At 36.6% G+C, this 26,967-nt stretch overlaps 1 pseudogene; it reads left to right on the top strand.

Annotated features, from left to right (window-relative positions):
* LOC114098707 (peptidyl-prolyl cis-trans isomerase D-like) overlaps positions 1–25,123 on the top strand; it is a 63,353-nt pseudogene extending 38,230 nt beyond the window's left edge.
* The last annotated feature ends 1,844 nt before the right edge of the window (positions 25,124–26,967 follow it).

The raw sequence follows: 26,967 nt of genomic DNA, 5'->3' as shown, positions 1-26,967 counted from the left end.
ATTCTTAGCCCTTTTTGTATCTCTGTTTTGAGACAGGGTCTTGCTAAGTTGCTGAGACTGTCTTCAAAACGCATGATCCTCCTGCCTCAGCCTCCCAAGTCATTGGGATTACAGACAGGTGTGTGCCATGATGTCCAACTATAAATTATATTTATATAAGGATGTGTGTGTGTGTGTGTGTGTGTGTGATTGAAGTAAGAAATATAAGTAACATTTCTAATACTCAAATCATCTTGGCAGAGAATTTTTCCTTTTAATAGGGTACTAATTTTCAAATGGGTTGATGGGAGGAAACTTTACACTACTTTCCAATATTTACTTTAGAATTATTGTCTTCACAAGAACTTATTACTCAACTCCCTTTACATTTGGAATAACCTTTTTATATGGTCTTATCAATTGAATCCTTCTGTCAATATTCTGTGTTCACTGGAAGGTGTTTAAATATACTTGCTGAATAATTGATGAGTACATATGACTTTATTATGAGAAATGCCAATTTTATAAAGTCCAACCTAGAACACATTAATGACGAGAAAGTGACAATCTTACTTGGGTCTTTGAGCTTTTCCCTTGGCCTCATTCAAAGTTTATAGTATCCTTCATTAATCCTGTTTCTTTTTCCTTTTCTCTTTCTCTCATACTTCTATCTTTTTTTTTTTTTTTTTGAGGTGTGGGGAGGAACGGGGATTGAACTCAGGGGCACTCAACCACTGAGCCACATCCCCAGCCCTATTTTGTATTTTATTTAGAGACAGGTCTCACTGAGTTGCTTAGTGCTTTGCTTTTGCTGAGGTTGGCTTTGAACTTGCGAGCTACTGCCTCATCCTCTTGAGCCGATGGGATTACAGGTGTGCACCACTGCACCCAGCTCAAACTCCTATCTGTAACATGCATCATGTCTTAGACCTGCTGCTAATACCCTTTGCTTCTTTCAACCTAAATGGCTATAAATGGAATAGTTTATTTACAATCTCAAAATATGAAAAAATCAAAGCTTTATGTGAACATAGTATGAATGTTCACAATATATGAATGCTAATAACCCGTGTGCATTTGCAAAACATCTTCTCTACTGAATTCCTCTGATTCATACATTTAAATCAACATGATCTCTTAGATTTCACATTCCTTCAGTAAAAGATCTTCCAGCAACTCAGTGTGCACAAACTAACACAATTAGCCAAGATCTTCAAGTGCCTCCTCAAGAGTTCACCCGGGGAGCAAAGCTGACAGAGGCAGCTTAGTGGGAACAGAGGTGGGAGATATAATCCTAAATCCATGGAGTTTAAAATTTGTGTTGTCTAGTTGAGACAAAACATACACACTTGTAATAATAAGAGGATATACACCCATAAAACGTCTTTTGGGATGAAAACCATTTTTAGAATCTCTCAAGGGCTCCATATACAAAAGATACTGTATGAGTTTATTGGAAAGTACAGAAGAGAAGTCAGTGTTTCTTTTGTGAAAAGGAAGCGCCTGTTGTCTGGTAAACTCACTGGCCACCATCTGGCTCTGTTCATTAAAAGAGTAATCCAAGCAGGAGAACCTGCTGGTTGTAGCAAAGGTTGTAGCCCAGTTGGTTTCAAGTGCTTAGCAGGAGGTAAGCAGTCTCAATTCATGTTCCCAGACACTGGAGGTCAAAGAGGGACGTGTTTTGTCCATATGCTCTGGAAGATGCCCTGAGCCATGGAGTCAGATGAATGCCCTTGGGAGGTTTTGGTTGTCTTAAACAAAACCAAAATTTAAAAGAAGTTTGTGAAAGCTCAGCCTTGACTGTGAAAGGCAAGAGATCAATATGAAGCTTGATCTGATTTGAAGAATTTATGTTATTCTCATTTTTGAGAATAACATAAACTTTATTCTGTTTCTTGCTAGGAGAAATTTATGTATGTGCGTGTGCGTGTGTGTGTGTGTGTGTGTGTGTGTGTGTGTGTGTGTAGTGTACTGGAAATGAAATTCTGAGTTGGATGATGAGTTTGAATTCTATTTCATTTCTTTGTAACTCTGCATTTTAGATGTCAATAAATGTCTAAACTTTCTCTTTCTCACACCTGTGAAAGGACTTATTTCATGGAGATGAGCAAGATCAAATGAGATATTTTATGTAAAGCATTGTGTGAGCAATGAGAGATACACATGTTAGTCAACTTTAATATGATCTAGATATTTTTTACTAGGTGTTCATAGAAAGGAGATTCAGTTATCTGTCACAGTGGCAATATTTTTCAGTTATGCTACTGTAATTCTTGGTATTATGGGAAAGAAAATTTAGTTATGGTAGCTCTGTTTAAATGGTTCAGACTTTGATACTTGCCACTTTCCCTGACAATTCCCACTGGAAAATAATAGTGATAGGAAAAGACATTTTCTTATTGGTAATTGGAACAGCATTTAACATTAGTTTGGTTGAAATCAACATTATTTTGTTTCTAATATAATACCACAAGTTATACCATCAGTGTGTTAGCACTTTGAATCAAGACTGTGCATTGAAGAGTTCATTATTAAAATTCAAATAATGCAACTTTAGAAGGAATAGCTAAATAACCTGTGATCCATAGATAATTAACACTTCATGGAAAAGAAATAACACTCGGGATGGTACCATCCATATAGCTTTGAAGCATGTTTACCATCCTATTCCATGCCTATTAACCAAAACCCAAACATTGCATTTTAGATTCATGAAAGTAGAATGACAATTTGATATTGTTCTAATGTGATCACCTTGGTTGCCAAAGAATAATGCATATTAGAGTAAAATAAGTTCATCTTCAGGGGTATTAGAGAAAAATTGGCCAATAGCAGCATCATCTAGAGGAGATTTCACTAATTATAAAGAAAGAGAGAAAGTTTCATTAAAGTTTCTTCAAACCAAAGGTCTAATTCGTAAACATTCTGTGTGCTTTTCTCATATATTCCCTTAAAGTAAGTAATAAAATTTTATAAGATCAGCAAGCCTCAGAGCAATAATAATTAAGAATCTGAGAGTGTTAGGAAAACAACCAAAATTAAATTTAGTATGATATTGACTGAACATGATAAACTAAATTTTTGTCAACAAACTCAATGGAATATCACAAGAAGAGAACTTCCACTTAAAACTTCCTTGCCTGCAAGTCTTCTGTTAGCTCTTCTTTCTTTATGGAAAAAACACTTGAAAAATCACTCATACCCGTTTCTATCCTCATCTTCCATTTTTTTCTTCCGCCTGCCGTAGTCTGGTTACTAGTCTCATTACACTTACATTCATATTCACTGGGCACTGGGCTAACCAAGTATGTCTATTATTATTTTATTCCTCATAGTATCTAAGGATAGATGTTGGAAATTCCATTTTTCTTATACTGAAGTTGCTCCAGAAGAAGTAATTTCATTAATCTGAACTGTTTAGTGATAATACGGGAAACAAACTTGAACTGTCTTAAGTAAATACGGTCATGGGTCATGAATCTGAAAAATACAGGATTTACGTTTGTTTCAGGCAGGTCTAGATTTCCCCCCTTTCCCTCTCTTGCCTGCTCTTAATGTGTGTCTTCCTTCTCAAACAGGAGCTCTCCATAAAGGAGCAAAGATGGCCAGTATTAAATCCAAACTTGCATTTTACCAATTTCAATGAAAAGAGAGTGCCTGGATCCCAGACAAGGGCCCAGGTCTGACTTTAATTGGCCAGTCTTGGATCATGTACCTAGCTGTGGCCACATAAGTGAAATGCTTTGTGACATTGAGCTAATTCAAATTTCTTTAATAATATAACCAAAACATGACCCACAAGGGCAAAAATGGACTAATTGGAGATTTTGCTCTTTATTCTTCCTACATTCATGTGGCATTTGATATTGATGATAAAACCTACTTTGCTGGAACTTTTCCCTTTTATCTTAATATTCAATTAAGGACAGTCTCTGGGGGGTGTGCCAGACACTGAATCAGATGCTGGGTAGGCAGTAAGTAGAATTATGTCCCATTATGTAAGTAGAGTTATGTCCCATTCCCACTAACATTCTGATTGCCACTTAAAAAATTTTAACCATCTGAATAGTAAATGCTAGAGAGGATGTGGAGAAAAAAAAATCCCACTTTTACACTGTTAGTGGAATTGTAAATTAGTAAAATCACTATGGAAATCAGTATACCAGAATCATTATGGAAATCAGTGCAGAGTTTCCTCAAAAGAATAGGTAGGAATGGGACCACCATATAACACTCCTCAGTATTTATCCTAAGGAATTAGAATCATCATACTTTAGCAATACATGCAACCCATGTTTATAGCAGCACAATTCACAACAGCTATGGAAACATGCTAAGTGTCCATCAATGCATGAATGGACCAACAAAATGGAATTTTATTCAGCCATAAAGAAAAAAAATGAAATTATCTAATTTTCAGGAAAACAGATAGAACTTGAGAACATTATGTTAAACGAGGTAAGCCAAATTCAGATAGTCAAGGATTGTATGTTTTTTTCTAATATGTGGAAACTGACGAAGAAAAGAAAAAGGTAGGGGTGGTGTGTGTGGGGGGGGGAGATCATGAACATCAAAGGGAGATCAATAGAGTAGAGGAAATGGACCAGGGGAAAGAGGAGGGAAGAGAAAGGGGAAATACTGGGGAATGACACTGGCCAATATTGTTTTACTCTGTGCATAGAAATATGTAACAACAAATCCCATCATTATATACAATTATAATGTACTAATTAAAATATATGTAAAAATTTAGCTGCTGCAACATTGACTAAATCAGTCAGGGCCACTCCAGGTGAATTGGGTTGGCACAAAATAATCATACAAAGACAAAGAAAATACCTTTTTCTTGGTCAGTGACGACTCCTCAGCCCCAGCTCCCACAAGGGAAGCAAGAGAGGCAGACACAAGAGAGGGAGGAGCAGGTTCTGAAGTCCTATTTATTGAGGGGAGCCATTCAATAGAACATTCCATCCCAAAAGGTAAGGGGTAGTATTACAGAGGAACAAGAAGGCAGCCCACTCCTAAGGTCTTACTCCCCTGCTGAGCTGCATTGGGGATTCACCAGCTCCTGTGCACAGTGGAAACCAGTCTCCGCATTTCCATCTATCAAAGCTAGGGGGCGCTCAGCTTCTATGTGGCAGCTCCCAACAATTAGCCATTCTGATAGATGTGCAGTAATTTCCCATTGTGATCTTAATTTATCTTTCCCTAGTGACTAATGATATTGAGCACCTTTTCCTATGTTTGACATTCATATATCTTCTTTGGTGACATATGTATTCAAATCTTTTTCTTATTGAAAAATATGATTATTTGTTTTCTCATTGAGTTTTGAGAGTTGTTTATATATATTCTAGATATAACTTATTTATCAGATATGTGATTTGTGGATTTATTCTTCCTGCCTGTTACTTATCTTGTTATTAATAGTGCCTTTGCAAGTTTTATATTTTTAAGTCTTACATTTAGGTAATTAAGGTTAAATAAGATCATAAGGAGGTAATTAAGGTTAAATAAGATCATAAGGGTGGGGCCTAATCTGATAGGACCAGTGTCCTTAGAAGAAGAAAGCAATTGATCTAAGAAAAAATGGAAAATTGGGTTGCAGTGGGAATGTGAGGAAGAGTTGACTTTGGAAAAAAGGATTTGGGGAAGTTCCAAAAATTTGACAGCAATAGTTCACGGACCTTCTCTCTGGAGTGCTTGCCACAGAGGATGCTCAGTTATAGCAATTCCCAGGCTCTTCCTCTCTGGGTTCCTAAGTTAAAATTACAGGTGACAGAATGTGATTGACTACTGTGGTCAGAATTCTATCCTGAAGCAATCACCTGCAGCTCAGAAACAGAACTACACAGGACAGATGTGCATCCTGGTGACCTTTTTCTGGAAATCTGCTCCTCAAAAGGGAGCTCACTGCAAGCCACACAGCCATGCCCCAAGTTGTCTGTCAGAGCAGACTTGAAGAAGATAATAACTGGCCCAAGGTTACACTGCTCCTTCTACCCTGGATGTGTGAACTTGGCCAAAACACTTAGCCTCCTCTGGGATGATCAGTCACCTCCCAGGGTAGGGCCTGAGCTGTCTGCTTGTTGTCTTAGAACATTTTATCACAGTTTCAAAACACTTCATGTTGTGTATTAACATGCAACTAACAAAGTTCTGTTTTATTCTCTTTATTATTCAATTTTGATAAAATTCTGAGGTACATATTTTACTCCTTAGTTCTTTTTTAATCATGAGAAAACTGAGATTCTGAGAAATCACAGAGTTAGTGAACAGCAGAATCTGATTAACCTGATGCCTTGTTCTGAGCTTGGAAGTGCAAGTCAAGCATGTAAAGGGAAGAACAAGGGCCATAAGATGGATTTTTTTGGTGAATTTCAGTGGACATATAATAAGGAGCAGTGCCTATTCAGACAAGTCTCTCCTTATTACTAATGAGAAGAGCCAGAGCCGGCATAGTGGTGCATGCCTGTAATCCCAGTGTCTGGGCAAGCTGAGGCAGAAGGATTGAGAGTTCAAAGCCAGCCTCAGCAAAAGCAAGGTGAGACCCTGTCTCTAAATAAAATACAAAATAGGGCTGGGGATGTGGCTTAATGGTCGAGTACCCATGAGTTCAATCCCCCGTACCAAACGAGAGAGAAAAGCCATAGTTTTTCTTTGTCCCTTAACCTGTTATAGAAGGGAATATTGAAACGACCATTTTTTGATAATGGATACTTGCTTTTCTGAAGGCAAAGTATAGATCCATAAAATACCTTAAGCTGTCTTCTGGCTCGATTTCTATGTTTTAAATGTAGCAAAAAGTGTTGAAAGTCCGTATAAATAAAACAAGAGATGGATGCTTAAGGGCTGGTTGTAGGAAAGAAGAAAAAAAAAAAAAAAAGGAAACTTGAGCTTCATAGAACTGTCTATACTTTTAAGCCTGTATTTCAGGATTTATTTTGTAATATTATAAATTTCCAGTGGGGTTTGATGCAAGTTCAGCCCAAGGTTCCTACAGGTCTGTTTTATCTCTATGGTTAGGAGACAAAAAAAGTTAACAATGATGACAAGCGAACCAGGTCCCATAGAAGAATCAGGGATGTTTCAGGAGAGAATGACCCAGAAATCAGGAAAAATATTCTTCCAAGGAAGTGTCTTTATTTTGCTCCATCCTAAAAACTCAGTATTCAGAATAGGAGAGATGATCTGTGAGCCTGAAAAAAATTTCTCTGATTTGTATCTTTTGTACAGGTCTGACCTTGAAAGGTAATATTAAAGAATAACTTCTGGTGGAATAAATATGAAATCTTTCAGTTATAATACCTCCCACACAAAGGCTCTTATATCCTCCTTTATCCTGTTTTTTTTTTTTTTTGTGTGTGTATTTTAGTTGTAGTTGAACACAATACCTTTATTTTATTTATTTTTCTATGTGGGGCTGAGGGTTGAACCTAGTGCCTCGCACATGCTAGGCGAGCACTCTACCACTGAGACATAACCCCAGCCCCCTGTTGTGTTTTTATTCTTCATTTCTCATTAGAGTGGATATTTGGAATCTCTCTTTGTAATTTTTACTAATGATATGTTAATTTAGAATTCCCTTTGGGTGCATACCGGTGAACATAAGGATCTTACAGTACTTTCTGATTCTTGATTCTTGAGGAAGCAGAGAAAGCTGACTTCAGCCTAAAATTCAAGGGAGTCTCTGAAAATTTGTTTCTATGAAGACGTGCTGGAGGGAGTAGCAATGTACTTGCTACTCCCACTCAGAGTTGTCATCTAGAATTTCTATAGCCTCATTCGCCATGAGGATGTTTTTCTTTTTCTTTTGTTACTGTGTTTCAGTTATACACAATAGTGGGTTTGTTTTGATAAAATCATACATGCATGGTCTTTGATTTCAGTCCCCGGTGGCTCCACCTTTACCTCCCCTCGTGCCTTTCCCTAGTCTCCTTTCTCTACTCTACTAATGGTCTTTGCATGCATTTGTTTATTTTTGATTGTGCTTTATAGATACACATAACGGTGTATTTATACATGCACATGGTGTGATTTTGTTAAATCCAGTCCTCACTTCCTCCCCTTTCCAGTCCCTCCTTCCTCCTTCTCCATCTCCTCCTACTGCACTGACCTCCTCTATGTCTATAATATCTGACCTCCTCCACCCTTTCCCCTTATTTTGCTCTAGCTTCTCCCATGAGGAGGTTTTAAGGCAGTTAAGTCAGGAAACTGCCACCTTCTTCCACCATCCTCCTCCATCTCTATCAAGTTAGTGACAGGCAAGATAACATTAATTTAGTTTTGGTATTGAGGATTGAACCCAGGAGCGCTTAACCACTGAGCCACATCCCCAGTCTTTTAAAATATTTTATTTAGAGATAGGGTCTCACTGAGTTGCTTAGGGCATCACTAAGTTGCCGAGGCTGGCTTTGAACTTGCCATCCTCCTGCCTCAGCCTCCCAAATTGCTGGGATTACAATGTGCACACTATGCCCAGCAAGGGAACATTGCATTAGATGTTGCTTTTCACTGCCCTTTCTCTGATTGTTTTAAAATTCTCTCTCTCTCTCTCTCTTTCTCTCTGTTTACATTATGATACTCTGTAAGGATTCTTAAAAGAAGCAAACGTTTAGGACTATACATTCCACAATTGCCTCTGTTATTCTATGTTATATTAAATATTTTTGACTTTTGAATAAGTTGTATGTGATTTAAATTGATCATTTAAGTTGTTACTATAGGTGTGAATTTCATTCTTTAAGATATTTCCAAGGCATAGACACGAATTACCTAGCTTCAAATTTGGGGTAGAGACTTTATCTCTTAAAATAAGATCAGTCTTTCAGTTTTAAAACAAAGCCTTATCAGAAATGTCATCTTTGGACATAAGCTGTATGTAGAAGGAAGTAGAGAGTAACATCCAGGAAGTGAACTAGAAAACTCAGTGACAGAAGAAAATACAGTTAAGCTGAAGGCTCCTGTTAAGCAACAGCAATGGAAGTAACTCCTCTGGTGGTCAGTTTTATACTAAGGGTCATGGATCTCTGTGGAAAACGTGGGTCACAGTTACTCAACGTCCATGAACTCTTGTTACAGAATAAACAGAAACAAAAAATAAGCAAACACCAAAAGCCAAAAACAAAAGAAAAAGAAAACAGAAAAACAAAAACAAATCAAAACCCCCCAAAGCCAAAAGCATTTGGAAAATTCTGTAGCAATTTGACATTGCCATGACTTTTGGCTTGAGATGGATTGCCTTGTCCCATTGATTAGGTATAGATCAGTTTGTGTGTTATCGACTGTGTACTGGACATACATAGTAGAACCACATCTTGATCTGTGATAGACTTGAAACAATAATAAAATAATATAAACACTGATCTGTCCCCACTAGGAGTTGGAGAGCGGTGATGAATATGACATTGTCTCTGTTTTGCAGGATAGACCAAAGCTTCACAAACTTTCAGGAACCCACATAGCAAGTTAGTGGTTTGTACAATATCTCCAAAGGAAGATGTCCACAAGTTTTGTTGATAAATCAGTATGCAGATAGAGTAAACTGATACTCACTGAATTTCTAGAAAAGAGGAAATGAGGAAATCTGATTCTGCCTTCTGTCATCTGAAAGTGACAATAACCCGAAGGAGAAGAATCACAAAAATTTCACCCTAACTATGAAATTCATTTTTTATTTTATTTATTTATTTTGCTACTAGAGATTGAACCCAGGGTACTTAACCACTGAGCCACATCCCCAGCCCTTTTTATTTTTTATTTTGAGATAGGGTCTCACTAAGTTGCTTAGGGCCTTGCTTAGTTATTGAGGCTGGCCTCAAACTTGTGATCCTCTTGCATCAGCCTCCTGAGCCTTGGAATTATAGGAATGTGCCATTGCTCCCTGCTAACTATGACATTTTGTGAATGTTATTTAGTTACTTTCAGAAAGTGCCATACATAATGAAATCCAAGGCCTTGAAGCTGGAGAGGCATCAACAGAGTATTGGTCTGGCTTTCTCTCTCCAGAGCTAGCTACCAGAAGAGGGCAATCTAGGGTAATAGGTTGATACCAAGTCTTGAGGTAGAGATAAATGTTTTTTTCTTGTTTTCTGAACTGTTCAGCATCCCCTAACTAACAAAACGTACTCTGTGGAGATCTTATAAATTGTCTGAAGAAGTTGTTTATGGTTGAGGCTTCATTTAGTGACCTTGAAACCAAGCATCTTTCTCTGAAAAAATGACATAGGAGAAAGCATCACACTGAAAAATGATTAAAACACAGTTTTAATACTCTTATTAACTAAACTGAAACAATGCAGTACAACCATCTCTGTGTATTTGAGGAATTGGTTCCAGGATCTCCTGGTAGATACCAAAATGCTAAGTAAATAATTGTTACACTATATTGCTTAGGATGTATTTTTTTTCTGAATATTAAAAAAAAATTTGGTTGTGGATGGACACAATACCTTTGTTTTATTTATTTCTTTTTATGTGGTGGTGAGGATCGAACCCAGTGCCTCACACATGCTAGGCAAGCACTGTACCACTGAGCCACAATCACAGCCCTCTGAATATTTTTGATTCATAGTTGGTTGATTCACGTGGTTGTGGGACTTGCAACTATGGAAGGCCAACTATAATTGCCTCTTGCAAACCAAGAGAAAACTTGTACTTCTTCAGATCTTGCTTAATCACCTCATACCAGATGAACGTATACTGGTTACAAATCTTGAAAGTTGTTATCTATATTTTCTTTCTAATATTTCTGTTACTCAGCACTATAATGTGCTCCTCATGGACAAAAGTTGTATATTTTACCTTTTTCATAATTATCAATGCATATTCATTGGAAAAGTTGTCACTGTGACATTTCCATTTGTACATAATTGTGCTTTGATCATGTCTACCATCCATTCTACTCTCTCTTGCCCTTCCAACTCTCCTCCTTCCCTTTACCTAAGAGTCTCCCTTCTATTTTGAATCTTTTTTTCCCCTTTAGTTTTCATACTTGAGAGATAACATGCAATACTTGTCTTTTTGCTTCTTTTTATTTACCTAACTTGATTGATGTCCTCTAGTTCTGTCCATCCATTTTCCTGCAAATGGCATGATTTCATTCTTGCATATATCTGAATAATACTCCATGTGTCCATATACCACATTTTCTTTATTTACTCATCTGTTGATGGGTACCTGGACTGATTCCATGTTCTGGCTATTATGAATAGTACTGCAATAAGCATTGGTGTACAGGTTTCTCTCTCTTTCTCCATCTCTCTCCTCCCTTAATTTCCTTGGGATAAATACCCAGGAGTTGTATAGTTGGAGCATATGGTCGTTCTATTTTTAATTTTTTGAGGAACCTTTATACTGTTTTCCATAATGGCTGTACTAATTTACATTCACTCCAACACTATATAAAGGTTCCCTTTTCTTTGCATCCTTGCCAGCATTTGTTATTTATTTTATTTCACTTTTTAAAATAATAGCCATTCTGGTGGGGTGCTGAGGATTGAATCCAGTGCTTCACACATGCTAGGCAAGCGTGTGTGGTGAGGTGGAATATATGAATTGCGTATATATACACCACGGTTTCTTTGTTCATCTCTTGAAGGGCACCTAGGTTAGTACCATAGCTTGGTTGCTGTGAATTGTGCTGCTGTAAACATTGATGTGTCGACATCATTATAGTATGATGATTTGAAATCTTTTGGATAAATACTGCAGAGTGAAATAGCTGGATCATATGGTGGTTCCATTCCTAGTTTTTCTTGAGGAATCTCCATACTGCTTTCCAGAGTGATTTGCCATCCTACCAACAATGTATGAGCGATGTTTTTCCCCACATCCTTGCAAACATTTATTATTATGTTAGTTTAGCTAAAGGTTTACTAATCTTGTTTACTTTTTCTAAGAGCCCACTCTTTGCTTCCTCTGGTCTTTGCATTATTCTTTTAACCTCTACTTTATTTATTTCTGCTCTACTTCATTTATTATTATTTTCCTTCTGCTGATTTTGGGTTTAATTTCTTCTTGTTTTTCTAAAACTGTGAGATGCATTATTAGGCCATTCATTTGAGATCTGCTTTTCTAATGTAGGCACTTATAGTTATGAACTTCCCTCTTATAATTGCCTTTGTTCTGTCCCTCAGGTTCTGGTAAATTGTGCTTTAATTTTCATTTGAATCTTTCCTGACTTCATCAATCATCCCACTATTCATCTAAAACTATATTTTTTCAATTATCATAAATTTGTGTAATTTATGTAGTTTCTGTTGCTGTTGATTCTATTATGCTCTCATAAGATGCAAGAAACTATTTCAATTTTTTTAAAACTATGGCCTATTATAGGATCTATTTTGGAAAAAGATCACATGTGAGACAATGCAAGAAGGTTTGCAGGAGAAATAACTCGGTTATAGCCTTAACCTGATCAGTGAATTGAGCCCTGATGGGATTAACTGGAGGCAGGTTGGGGTGTGGCTGGAGGAAGTGGTTCATTGGGGCCATGGCTACAGGGTATATATTTGTATCTGGAAAATGGAGTCTCTCTCATTTTGGATCATCATGTGAGCTGCTTCACTTCACTATACTCTTCCGCCATGATGTTCAACTTCACCTGGAGCCCTGAGGCATGGTGCTGGCCTTCTGTGGACTGAGATCTCTGAAGGCATGAGCCCTCCAATAAACTTTTCCTTCTCTACCATTGTTCTGGTTGGGTCTTTCCGTCACAGCAGCAGAAAAAGCTGATTAAAGCAAATCTATCTATTGAGTTTCTCATTCAGATTTTGCATTGTTTTCCTTGATTCACTCAATTGTTTTTCTTTTTTCTCTTGGAATTCATTAATATTTAAAAAATATGTCTTGTATTTTCATCCTCTCTGATATCTTTGGGATCTGTTACTATAGAATTATGAACTTTAGGAGGTATCATATTGCCTTTTTTCACATTTCTTGTGTTTCTGTGCTGAGATTTGTGCACAAATATGTTGGGGCAGATATCTCTTTCCCTTTTCCTTTTTCTTAACAAGTGGCCTTCTCTTGCTGATTCATCTTGGGGTATCAGTTTGTGGTATAGTATTGAGTTTAATCCTAATTTGGCTTCATAGTGTAATCTCCCTAATGATGGGTTTTCTGATGCCCAGAGCAATTTAGTCCCTAACAATAAGACCCTTCTCACGCTGGCTACCAGCTATCCCTGAGGGTCTTTTGAGAGAAGGAGTAAACCTCTTCCTTCCCTGAAGCTCACTTGTTACCTCTAGTCACCTATGTATTTAAGCTTTCTGTCTCCAAGGCACAGCCTTGTGCACCACAATGATTTCTTTAGGTGTGGTTCATGGGTTTTCACACAATGTTTAAAATATCAGAGCTTGATGGGAGGCTTGCTTTCTCTGTAGGTCTCACAAGAGTGAGGACCCTCTGATCATTTATACTGGTGTGATAGACCACCGAGCCATTGGGGGTTTACCTTCTGTGGTTACTCCTTAACGGGAGTGGAAGTCCCCATTAAGTTGTTTACACTGTTGAAATTGGCTCTGTTACTTGAAATTGATTCTGATATTGGCTGTTCCAATCATGGTAAAGGGACTCAAAATGGCTGGGAGCTTATGTTTCCCTTTTCTTTAAGTAGAAGTGTCTTTGAGGGTTCTTCTGGGATTGGCTTTTGGAGGGAGCTGAGTTTCCTTCTTCTCATCTGAGTTATAATTGGAGCTCAGAGGCAGAACACCTGCCCTATGTGAGTGAAGCCCTGGACTTGATCCCTAGCACCAGAAAAAGGGAGAGGGAGAGAGAGAGATAATAAAGAAGAATAAAAATAAAGTAAAATAAAAGGAGAACAAAGAGGGAGAAATTATATATATGTAAAAGGAGGCAAAGGGGAAACAAATCAGAAAAGAGAGAAGAGGAAAAAACTCCTATTTAAAGAGAGAAGAGAGAGAGAGAGAATTTTTATAAAATATTTATTTCTCAGTTTTCGGTGGACACAACATTTTTATTTTATGTGTGCTGAGGATCAAACCTAGCGACCCGCATATGCCAAGCGAGCACGTTACCGCTTGAGCCACATCCCCAGCCCTTCCCACGAAGGTTTTAGATGGTGTGCCAGGGGTGTGCTGAATGTCAGAGCCATAGTGAGCCCTTATTACCTACTGAATTTTGTCTGAGTGTGGACTGCTCCAGAAGTTTTTAGATTGTGTACCCAGGAGTGTGGCAAATGTCCAAGACATGGTAGATTCCCAGAATGCCTCCAAGTGTGGCAAGAACAGTTGAATCATTGAATTTTGGCAGGAATCAAGTGATTTCCTATCCTCAATCCTGGGGCCCTTAGACCTGGCCTCCATGGAGAACAGTAGAAGACTGGTCACTTCTTGGCCCAGATGGAAGGGTTGCTGAGTCACTGTCCATTCTACTCCCTTCCCTGTTGCAGCCTGTGTACCTGGCAGCACACGTACCTCTTAGAGGGCTTGTGTTGGAGATGCTCCCTTGAGTCCCAGCTGTCTTGTGTAGCTGCTGCCTGTCAAGTCAGTGCAGAAGGTGTCCTTGAGGACCCTGGGGTGTGATTATGCTGAGTTTTCTGATGCCCAGAGCAATTTAAACCCTAACCATAAGACCCTTCTCACACTGGCTCCTAGCTATAGCATCATGAAGTCTTTTGAGAGAAGCAGTGAATCTCTTCCCTGAAGCTCACCTGTTATCTAGAGTCACCTATGTATTTAAGCTCTCTGTCTTCAAGGTGCAGCCTTCTGCACCACACTGTTACTCTCTCTCACCTTTACCCTTTTGGAGGAGAGAATCCTCTTCCCCAATCCAGGTGCCAGGGGTCTGAAGCTGGAGTATCCACTCTTTTCGTTTTTTGTATTCTCTGGAATCCATCAAATTTCATGTTATGTGCCATTGATTTCCAGTGCATACTCATAGCCCCTCACCTGCATGAGCAGTTGCACACCTGTTGCTTTGTTTCCCCCCAGGGAGGAGCAAATTAGTGAGGAGTTCTCTGTTCTACCATCTTGAGAATGTGTATTTTACTTCTTGCATTTCATGCTTTAAAAAAATCACACTACTTATTATTTATTAGGCACTGAGTAATTGCAGGTGTAGGAAATGTGACTTTGGTAGTACTTAATCTTTTCTGAACTTTGATTTTTCTCACTTATAGTGATATAATAATCCCTCTTTAACAAAGGATTGAATCACTGTCTTAAGTTAAATTACTTGATATTAAAATGGGTTTACATTATAGAATATTATGAATATCAAGGAATAAATGTATGGGCAGAAAATTCATAATTTCTATTGCCCCATCTGAAACAATTAAGCCAAACCATTGAATTTTAAGTGAACTAGAACTAACATTTGAGTGTAACTGATAAAAGCAAATGCAAACCAAAAACCAAAACAGCAATGATTTATATAACCTTTGCTAAACTCTTTAGTTTAGGACTAAATTATTTTAGGATTTTTTTTTATAATAGAGATTCTATAGCAGAATGCTAGACATTCTGATTTGAAGATATATATTGTAAAACCTTTCAGCATACACATAACATATACATAATGAGAAGACCTCTCATCTTGAGTCATGGTGGAAGTAAGTGCAATGAACACGTCAATAGGAAAGCACTGAAATGGAGAGGAATAAACATATACACATGCATATTTTGGACAGACTGGAATAAAATTCTTTGTAGTGAAAATAGAGCCCCTATCTCAAAAGAGAGCTGTGAGATAAACCTCAGAGTTGATGAACTACTCTGAGTTCCTCTAGAAAGAGGTACTTTGTTTACAAAGACTGTAATGATAATACATAACTTTTTGTAGAGTAATTTTGTCTAAAAATTTGGTATAGCTTTGGTGTAGCTTACATAGGAATACAGAAGAAATCATCAAAGTGACATTTTTAAAATTCCTATTTCTATTTCTAATCTTGTAAAAACTTTGGCACTTCAAGGTAAGACAGATATTTTCATGTACTTTACATATGGTATTATTAATCAAATAGAAAAGCAGAAGTTTACATTTCACTAAGGAACATGCAGAAATTCTTTCAAATGTAACTTTTTATTTTGATGTCTAAAGATAAGGAAATGTGGCTTCTGTGAAAATAAGATGATTTGTATTTTAAAAAATGGAAACCCATGAAAAGCAGTATAATAAAAATTGTGCAGCAGACAATAGGATCATTATAGGAAATTGTAGTTACCTTTTATTTCTATTGCTTTCTATAACACTAAAATGAGCTCATTTTGAACATGTTCTTATTTTAGTATCCATAGTCCTGGGAAATGATGGAGTCTTTCCTACAACAAAATTCTAGCTCTTAAAAAACTTAAGTAACATCCCACTTCAAGTGGAACACAGGAGCAACATTATTCCTTGAACTTGGGAATGGGGTGTTCTTAGTAGTAGACATTTTTGGTTCAGTAAATTCATAATTTTGGGCAAAGAAGAAAAAAAGATGGAGAAAGGAAGCAAAGATGGAGAAAGACCTAACACTTAGCATGATGAGAAACTTCCAGCAGCTTCTGTTTGATTCTTTGGCTTATCTTCAAACAGATCCAAGTTCAGATCATATTACAAAGCTTTGCTTCTCCATTTATCCTTGTCTTGTTGCTCTAGTAGGCCACAATTCCCCTTTATTTAATAACCAAGAATATATGGACGTGTGGATCAGATGAGAAATGTGTAATAGAACCTGGTAGAACATCCTGGTGCCATAGAGAACTTAGAGGAATATTTATTAATGGATTTATTTAAAAGTGTCATCAGGTTGGCAATGTGGCTCTGTGGTAGAGCACTTGCCTCACATGCCTGAGGCCCTGGGTGTTTGATCACCAGCACTGAAAAAAAAAGCCATCACGTTTTAATTTTCAGTTCTATTTTTGAGTATCATTGAACCACTTCATTAAACAAAATAGTACCCAACACACACCAATTTCTTCCTTCAGTGATGTAATAAGATGATAAAAATTTGAACTTCAGTGAGATAGAACAACCATTAGGTCATGTAAACTAAAATAATTTCAAAAGTCCAAAGTAAATCCCTAAGTCAAACAAACAACAAAAACAAAGTTAAACTTTTTTTTTTTTTTTTTTTTATCTTTTAGCCCAATACACTCAGAACTCATGGGCAATGAAAACAATTATTAAAAAAATATCTTTGAAGCTTAATGAAGGTAAGAGAACAGTATATAAGCAAGCGATAACACAGTAGGGGAGGATTTAGAGGTATCTTAGAATAATCTCTTGAGGTCTCATTAGTGCTTAAAGAGGCTGAAATTCTTCTTAGTCTAAAGAAATATGTAATGGACTGTGAAACAGTACAACTGAATCTAAAATATTTTTGTAGAAAAGTATTGAATATTGTATGCATTTACTTAGACCCAAAGGAGCCATTGCTACCTAATTGGTCTTATTTGTATGAAAAATGACCCAAAGAAAGAGTTTATGTGTCATGATTTCAAAATCATTTCATATCACAAATATCCTTCTGCATGGTAAATATCATTATCTTTGTTACAAGAAGGGATCACCATGGCATATGTAGGTGTATTGAGAAAGGCAGGTAAGAATTCACCTGTGGAATGGAGGTGGGAATCCCTCAGTGCCTGGGGTGGGAAATCTCAGGCTATGAGAAAAGAGGCTTCTTTGGGTATGTGTCTATCAGCAGAAATCCTTGAATTGGGAGGGGTGATATTTTGAAACTCAACAGGTGCATGTCTGAAACAGTACATTTTTTTTTTTGCTAATGCTTTCCTGTTATTTCTCCTTATCAAATTGTGCTGGACCATGAAATCCTTGTTGGGAGAATTCTTTTTGCAAATGTATGATTTTGGGTATAAGCCAAGAATATTTCCAGACTTTCTGACAGTCAGGATGCAAAGATGAAAACTGGTTTCTTCTGACAAGCCTTGAGAAGATAGCTAAACTATTAAATCTGAATCCTTGAAACTAATTTCTATCTGAAGGGTTGAATAAGAGAAATGCATACTTTTTCTTCTTAGTGTTTCTCTATCATCTGATGTTACCTTCAGAATCATGATATATTGATTTATAAAAAAAATTTGGTATAGCACTAAACGCTATATTTTTGGTAAAAAATTCTTGTTTAAACTTTATAAAATTGTAGACTAGCAGAAATAAAAGTAGCATTGTATATTTTTGAGCATGTCTGTTTCATTTTTTAAGTTTTGTGATAGTACACACTCTAAAAGTTTTCAATTTTTATTAGTTCCGATCTCAAGGCTTCTTATGTAGTTTATGTTGGCTGAAAAGTGGAAACAGGAACATTGTTTCCTTTTTTTTTTTTTTGGAGGCAGAAACATATTTATTTTGTAACTTTCTTACAATGACATGACAATCAGTCACTTATTTGTTCAATATTGTCATAAATCTGCTATGAAATGTTTGATGATTCAAATGTCTTAATAGTTTGTACAGTCAAGAAAAGAATAATACACACGCTACCTGGTGCTATCCCCCACCCAACTTTTTGCTTTTCAATTTGATGTTTGCCTTCCTCCACTTCTGATTCAATTTCCTTTAGTGTTTTGTAGCCTTTTGTAGGAAATTGCTTTAAGTGTTTCTATGTGGGAATAAAATACTTATAAAACACTCATGTTCCAATTTAAAGGTGATCCATTCCCATAACTTTGAAAAAAACCAGAAAACTTTAAAGAAGAAAGTTATAAACATGCCAACCATGCCTCTTCCACTACCTAGAGATAATCCTTATTAGCATTTTGCTTCTAGTCTTTTTAATGTCCCAAACAGTGCAGTGTAACAGCTATTTACAGAGCATTTACATTGTATTAAGTATTATAAGCAATGTACAAATGATTTAAATTATATGAGAGGATTAAATAGGTTATATACAAAATCTTGACAATTATGTGTGTGTGTGTGTGTGTGTGTGTGTGTGTGTGTGAGAGAGAGAGAGAGAGAGAGAGAGAGAGAGAGAGAGAGAGAAAATTTTTTTCTTTTGGTACTGGGGACTGAACCCAGGGGTGCTTTATCATTGACCTATATCCCAATCCTTTTTATTTTTTAGATTTGAGACAGGGAATTTCTAAGTGGCTTAGGGCCTTGCTAAATTGCTGAGGCTGGTCTCAAGCTCGTGGTCCTCCTGCCTCAGCGTCCCAGGGAGCTGGGATTATAGGTGTGCGCCACCATGCCTGGATTTGGCAATTTTATAAGTGATTTGAGCAACTGCAGATTTTATTATCTGGAGGGTTCTTGGAACCAACCCACCCCCCCCCCCCCCCCGCCCATGGATACTGAGGGATAACTGTATGTTTTATTCTATTCATAAAAAATATAAAATGCATATGATTATATATATAGATATGTATATATACATATGTAAAATATACATACATATATATATATATATATATATATTCCTTTGATGTTCACTTAATTTTTTCGTGCTGTGATGGATTGAATTGGTCATAGACTCTGCCAATCCTCCCACTGAGTGATGCAATCTGTTTCCCCATTCCTTTAAACCAGGCTGCCCATAGGATTTGTTCTTCTCAATAAAACAGCAGCAGAAGTGATGCTGTAACTTCTGAGGCTAGGCTTCAAGAAATCTGTAACTTGAACTTTTGCTTCTTGAAGCATTTTTTCTTGGATTCCTATTACCATTCTCTGAGGATGTCTAAGTAACCCTATAGACAGGCTCCTGCGGAGAACACAGGGCCAGGCAGATGAGGGAGTCCATTTGGACCTGTCATTTATTTCAGAAACCTCACCAAATATTTGTTAATCTAGAGAACTGCAGTCAACCCATAGAACTAACCTTTGGGCTATATTATAATGGGAAATAACATTTGATTGCCTAAGGACAATATATAGCAACCCGATTGAAACAATCATAAAAATTTTATGCCATTAAAATCTTTATAGTTGTGATTTCAATGACTTCAAAATATTGCATTAGATATACACAATATATTTTACTATTTCCCTCTTGTTAGACATTAAAGTAGTTCTGTTATAAATAATTCTACAAAATAATATTTTATGCATAAATATGAGGATGAAATTATGACTGTTTCCTTGGTCTGGCTATTTCCTCTGGTCAACCTTTGTAAAACCATTGTAAAAGGCTTCTAAATTGCTTCCATAATGGTTGGGCAAATTAACAGTGTCTTAACAGATTGCTAGAGTATGTCTTTCACTGAAACCTTATTAGCACTGAAAAAGAGCATCAAAGAAGCAAGACAATAAACCTAAAGCACAATATTTTGTTTTAGATTGTGCTTCTTTCTTAGTCATGCTGAACTATTTAAATATTTATTTAGCCCCTTTTATTTCATCATTATTGAACTGTATATTACTATCATTTGCCATTAAAATAGTAGTAGTAGTATTTTTCTCAAAGGTTTAAGAGAGATCTTTGTTTTTGAGGATGTTAATATTTGAATGTTTCTGGAAAACATTTTTAAGAGTTTGTTGTTTACCATTTAATTTTGTCTGCTGAGTTTTTGATTTATGTAAGTTTAATTATATCCATCAAATTGCTTTTATGATGATTTTCCTCGCCTTTAAATGGTCTTTTTTTTTTTTGCCACAGCATTTTAAATCACTTAAGAAAGCATAATTTACATTCCAAGTACAAATTAATGTTTTGAAACTTCTCTTAGTTCTCTCTTTTTCCTTTTTCTGTCTTTTTTTGTTTTTGTATTTCCTTCAGGAACTTGTTCTGTGTTATTTGTGCTTTGGGCAGTAAGTTGTTTTCTTTGTGGCCTAGTCAGGATCCATTTTTGTAAACGTTTGACTTATGAAAGTGTTTTCTATTTCTGGGGTTACAAAGTTCAGTATACATTAATGTAACCTTGTTATGTAGTTCAATTCTTCTATGCCCTTCTTTATTTTTTATTGCCTTGATATGTCAAAGATTGATAGTGGTATGTTAAAATAGCTCATGATTTCATAACTGCCATTTCTACTTTCATTTGTAATGGTTTTTACTTTCTACAGTTTGATGTCATATTATTTAGTGCAAAAAGATTTATGACTTCCTTTTGTTTGTTTGTTCATTCATTTAACATGGAAAGAAGGTAGAAAGACATGGTTATTCCTTTCAAAGAACTCCCAGAGTTGTAGGTAAACCCACCAGGAGAGATGATAACCCCATTAGGAAGGGTTGCAAGAGAGGTGAGGGGCTTGAGGAGAAACAATTCAGACTGGATGGAGTGGGATCCATAATCCTTGTGGAGATACTGCCTTTTTATGAATTGCATCATTTGGTTAAAGTTATTCTCTGACTTATGTAACAATTGCATCCTGAATTCTACTTCATTTCATAGTTTGCCATTACTACATTTCCATTATTTTCTAAGCTGCATATATTGAAATTTTCTTTTTCTTTTTAAAATATTTTTTGTTGTTGCTGTCAATAGAACTTTATTTATTTATATTTATATGTGGTGCTAAGGATTAAACCCAGTGCCTCACACATGCTAGGGCAAGCACTCACTCTGCCACTGAGCCACAACCACAGCCCTGGGATTTTCTTTTTAAGTTCAATATGAAGGTCTAACTTTTAATTAAATAAATACTGAGTTCATTTAACAAACATGTGCTGAGCTCCTACTATATGTCAGGCACTGGGCTAAGCCTAGGGATAAAATGGTAGACAGTCCTTAAGGAAGTTTAGGTTCACTGCAGGAGTGTCAAATAAATAAACTGATAAAGCATAAAAGGACCCCAAGGGAGGGATTCCCAGTGTAGTTCTGAACCCTTAATGTTGGATAGGAGTTTCCTATTAGAAGAAGGCAGAGCTGGGAGTTTCAGAATAGACACAGCATGTCCAATAGCCAAGAACTGAGAGAGCACGGTCCATGCTAGGAACTGTACATAGTTTAGTGTGGTGGACCATGGGACTCTGGGGTAATGGGCATGGGTATAAGAGTTGTGAGACAGAGGTAGAGTTGGGGCAGATCATGATGGATCCCACAGAAGGTTAAACTTTATTCAGAAGATTCTTAAGAGCCATTTTAAGTGAGTGATGTGACTGTATTTACTCTTAAGTGGTTCTTTTCATAATGGCGTCCTCCTTTCTACTCTCAGTTCTGATTACACCTACTAGCACTGATTACTGCTGCTAGATACTGATCCTATGAGAGTGGTAGTTTCTGCTTACTCTTAATTTTGACTTGGCTTCAGTGTAGCCTCTCCATTCAGATTGTCTTCACTAGAACACATTCCTTTTGTATTCACTAGGATATCTCATAGGGCACTGGATATTCTCACACATGCATGGCTTATTGTGTTCTGGCTCTTAGTTTCTAAACCCTTGTAAAAGCTGCTACTGGATGCTCACTTCTGTGTTCATGACCCCTGTAGGGAATAAATACAGAGAAAAAAAACATTCGGGTATATGGGATCTCAGGGGATATTACTGAAAAATGTGTAAAGGTGAATGATAATATATAAATAGGTTATACTCAAATGTAAGCCTAAGGAAATTTTAAAAAATTATGTTTCCATATCTGTCTATCTATCATGGGATAATCTCATCTCATGCTCTACTAACCACTCTGTCAAATCTGTAAATCACATTTCACACACAAAACAACATAGTCATTGACAAAACAGATAAGAGGCGAGGACTCTGAGGTTTGCTTTTTCAGAATTCACACACACACACACACACTCTACCATCATTACATAATCATTATTTCACCAATTTGAGCCGAGCCATTAAATTCATGGTATCACCAATTATTCTAAACTACTGAACTACCCAGTTTCAACCATAACATATTACTCCTTATCTTCTATATTGAAGAGCTCCAAAAATGTGCATTTTATGTATCAAATAAGATCAAGATAAGTCATTGTCAAGAGGTCCTCAAAAACACTAAAAGGAAAAATACAAAATCAAGTAATAGATATTATAGGGCACAAAGCTAGAAAAAAATCATTAGAAAAATTAAAGAAGATTTCAATTAGTGGAATGGCATTCTCTGTTCTTGAATTAGTAGATTAAATATTAGATGTAAATACTACCCAAACCATCTGTAGATTAAAGAAATCTTCATAAATTCCACTAAGATTTTTTTTTAAATATAGGGGAAAATCCATCCTAAAGTTCATATGGAATTTCAAGAGACCTAGATAAGAAATAAAAATCTTGGAGAAGAAGAAAGTTGGGATTCTCATACTTCATGATTTTAAAACGTACTACAAACTAATGTAATCAAATCAGTTTTACTAGCATAAAAATAGACAGATAGACCCTTGAAATATAGAACAAAAAAGCTCAGAAATAAACATTTGTATGTGTGGTAACTTATTTTCAGCAGGGGTAACAAAAATTATTTACAAGGGAAAAGGTAGTCTTTGTAAAAAATGGTATCGGATCTAACAAATCCACTTCTGGACATATATATTAAAAAATTGAAAGGATACATTTGAAGAGATATTTGTACATCCATGTTAATAGCAGCTATTTGTAATAGTCAAACAATTGATTTACCGTTGACAATTTTTTTTTTTTGTACCAGGGATTGAAACCAGCTATGCTTTACTACTACGCTACATCCCCAGCCCTTTTTATTTTGAAACAGGGTCTCGATAATTTGCTTAGGGCCTCCTTGAGTTGCACAGACAGTAACATAATCTGCTGCGGGCAAATCACATGTTCTGCTAAGGTCTATTCCTTGGCTGGATATATGACCTTAAAAAGGGGGGCCATATATATCAGGAATCAAGACAGGTGTGCAATCGAGAGTAAGGTTTTTACTTGGAGGGAAGGAGTGGGAGCTTAAAAGATATATTTTGAAACAAGACATAGTCAGTCTAGATACATGAAAGTGTAGAAAAGTGAGCACAGTAATAAGAAAAATTCACCCTCACTCTTTCAGTGCACAGAAAGCCTTGGTTGTGTGCATCTGTTAAGGAATTTCCCCCTTATTTTTCATCTTTTTTAAATTAAAAATATCTTAGTTTATACTTTTAACTTTAAAAATACATAAATAATAGCCAGAGAAGTTCGAGCTGCAGGTGGTGCACCAGGTTTGTGGGTCCTGCTTCTAAACATGCCTGCCAATCAAGATGTTGTACCCATCCCCCCAAGCTAAAGGCTTCCAGTCCCAGGAACCCATCATGTGAACATCAGAGAGGAGCAAGTTGGTTGAATTGTCTTACAATTGTTTGTGGATATTGTACCCAAAACTGCAGAAAAATTTCGTGCATTGTGTACAGGAGAAAAAGGCATTGGACCCATCACTGGGAAACCTCTCTATTTCAAAGTATGTCCTTTTCATTGAATTATTAAGGAATTTATGGTTCAGAGTGGAGACTTCTCAAATCAGAATGGGACAGGTGGAGAAAGTATTTATGGTAAAAAACTTGAAGATAAAAATTTCTACTATCAGCATGCTCAGGAAGGTTTACTGAACATGGCAAATACAGATAGCTATACAAATGGTTCTCAGTTCTTTATCACCGCAGGTCTAACCCCTCATTTGGATGTGAAATGTGTGTTGGGCCAAGTACTTAAAAGAGTAGGTATGGCAAAGATACTGGAAAATATAGAAGTGAAAGGCGAAAAACCCTCCGAATTATGTGTTATTGCAGAATGTGGAGAACTGAAAAGGGCGCAGTTTAGGGAATATTCCTAAAAGAGGCTCTGGCAATAGACATCCAGATTTCCCTAAGAATGCAGATATAGACTTAAAAGATGTAGATAAAATTTTATTAATAATAGAACACTTAAAAAACATTGGATATACTTTTCTTTTTTCAAATCCCAACACTGGGATATGACCATTAAAAAATTAGCAAAGGTTTAAACATATGTGGATAGTTCAAAGGCTGTTATTGAGAAAGCAGGTAGATCCAGGCTGCAATCTATAACCTTAAGCTGTGTACTGAATATTGGTGCTTGTAAAGTGAAAATTGCTTCCAGGGAGCAATTGACAGTTGTTTAGAGGCTCTTAAAATGGGCCCATCAAATACCAAAGCACTGTATCACAGTGCTCAAGGACAGCAGGGATTAAAAGAATATAATCAGGCATGAGCTGATCTTAAGAAAGCTCTGGAGATAGCACCAGAAGATAAAGCCATCCAGGCAGAATTGCTGAAAGTCAAACAGAAGATAAAGGCAGAGAAAGATAAAGAGAAGGCAGTATATACAAAAATGTTTGCTTAGTAAGGACTCAGTTTTGCTGAAATATCTGCATTTATTGTATGGAGGCAAAAGGACAATGTAAGAGTTATTGTCTGTATATGATCATTAATGTGATTCCTTTGGCATTTCAGTTCTTCATTGTTTACAGTTTAGAAATTCCAATATAGTTTCTCTCTTAATAAAAGGTGTTACAAAATACAAAAAATTAATAGAATTTGATTATCTTTCCAGGTTAGAGGAAAAACAATTCTTTTACATCACTATAATTGGTTTGTAGAATGTCTCATGACAAGGACGTACACAATTTATTTAATCAATTTGCCATTTTCAGACCTCTAATTTACCTAATGTTTCTCTAGTAGCATGATCTGCTTTGCACCATAGAAAGATTATGCCAAACCGGCTTGTGGTTGGATTTAACTCCTGTGCTTCCTAGTTCAGTTACCTTGAACAAATCATTTACCTTTCCCCAGTTTCATTTTCATTTATTGTAAAACAATAACAATGTTAACTGTAAAGCTAATATGTATTGAAAGCTTACTATGCAGTAGGTACATTGTATTATTTAAACTTCAAACACATGAAGTAGTGCCTACTACTATTATTACCATGCTACAGATAGTGACCCTGTTTTAATGTCTTGCCCAAGGTCGTACATCTACCACATAATACAGCCAGAGTCTCCGTGAAGATAAAAGGGGAAAATACATGCCAATGCACTTCTAAGAAAATTTGTTCTTTTTAGTTATACATGACAGTAGGATGTATTTTGACATATCATACATACATGGAGTCTAACTTCCCATTCTTGTGGTTGTACATGATGTAGTTACACTGGTTGGGTATTCACATATGAACATAGAAAAGTTATATCTGATTCACTTGACAATCTTTTCTATTCCCATCTCTCCTCCCTTCCCCCATTCTTCCCTGTCCAATCTGGTGAACCCCTCCACCCTGGCCTATTGTGAGTCAGTATCTGCATATCAGAGAGAACATTCCGCCTTTGGATTTTTGGGATTGGCTTATTTCACTTAGCACAATAGTCTCCAGTTCCATCAATTTACCAGCAAATGCTATAATTTCATTTTTCTTTGTGTACATGTACTACATTTTTTTTTATCCATTCATCTGTTGAAGGGCACCTAGGTTGGTTCCATAGCTTAGCTATTATGAATTGAGCTGCTATGAACATTGATGTGGCCCTGTCACTATAATATGCTGATTTTAAGTCTTTTGGGTATATGCTGAAGAGTGGGATAACTGTGTCAAATGGTGGTTTCATTACAAGTTTTCTGAGGAATCTCCATATTGTTTTCCAGATTGGTTGCACCAATTTGCAGTCCCACAAGCAGTGTATGAGTGTGCCTTTTCCCCCACATCCTCATCAACATTTATTTTTACTTGTATTCTTGATAATCATGCAAATGTACTTTAAAAAGTGATTATTCTATAAAGCCCTGCAAGGACTCTTGCAATTCTTACTGGGGAGGTAGTGGTTGGAGGTTGGGTTTTTTCCTTCCTTCCTTCCTTCCTTCCTTCCTTCCTTCCTTCTTTCTTTTTTCTCTTCCTCTTCCTCCTCCTCCTCTTCCTCCATAGAATAAGAACCAAATTCTTCAGCACAGTTCACATCACTGCTTTGCTTAAATAGTAATTGGTAGCTCCTTGGAGTTGAGAAAAACCTCCATAGAATTCGTAGAATACCACTGAATGTATCTGATCCTACTCCCTCCTCATCCATTCTTTATGTCTTGGCCAAAACCAATTCTCTACACTTTTTCTGAGTATACCAATCTTTCCTTCCTCATTGTCTTTGCATGTGCTTTTCCTTGTGTCTGGCCTAACCTTCTCTACTGATCTCTCTC

Source organism: Marmota flaviventris, chromosome 16 (assembly GCF_047511675.1).
Source record: "Marmota flaviventris isolate mMarFla1 chromosome 16, mMarFla1.hap1, whole genome shotgun sequence".
NCBI classification, from domain to species: Eukaryota; Metazoa; Chordata; class Mammalia; order Rodentia; family Sciuridae; genus Marmota; species Marmota flaviventris.
Note: the sequence above shows the minus strand (reverse complement) of the source record. Positions and strands in the feature narration are given on the sequence as shown.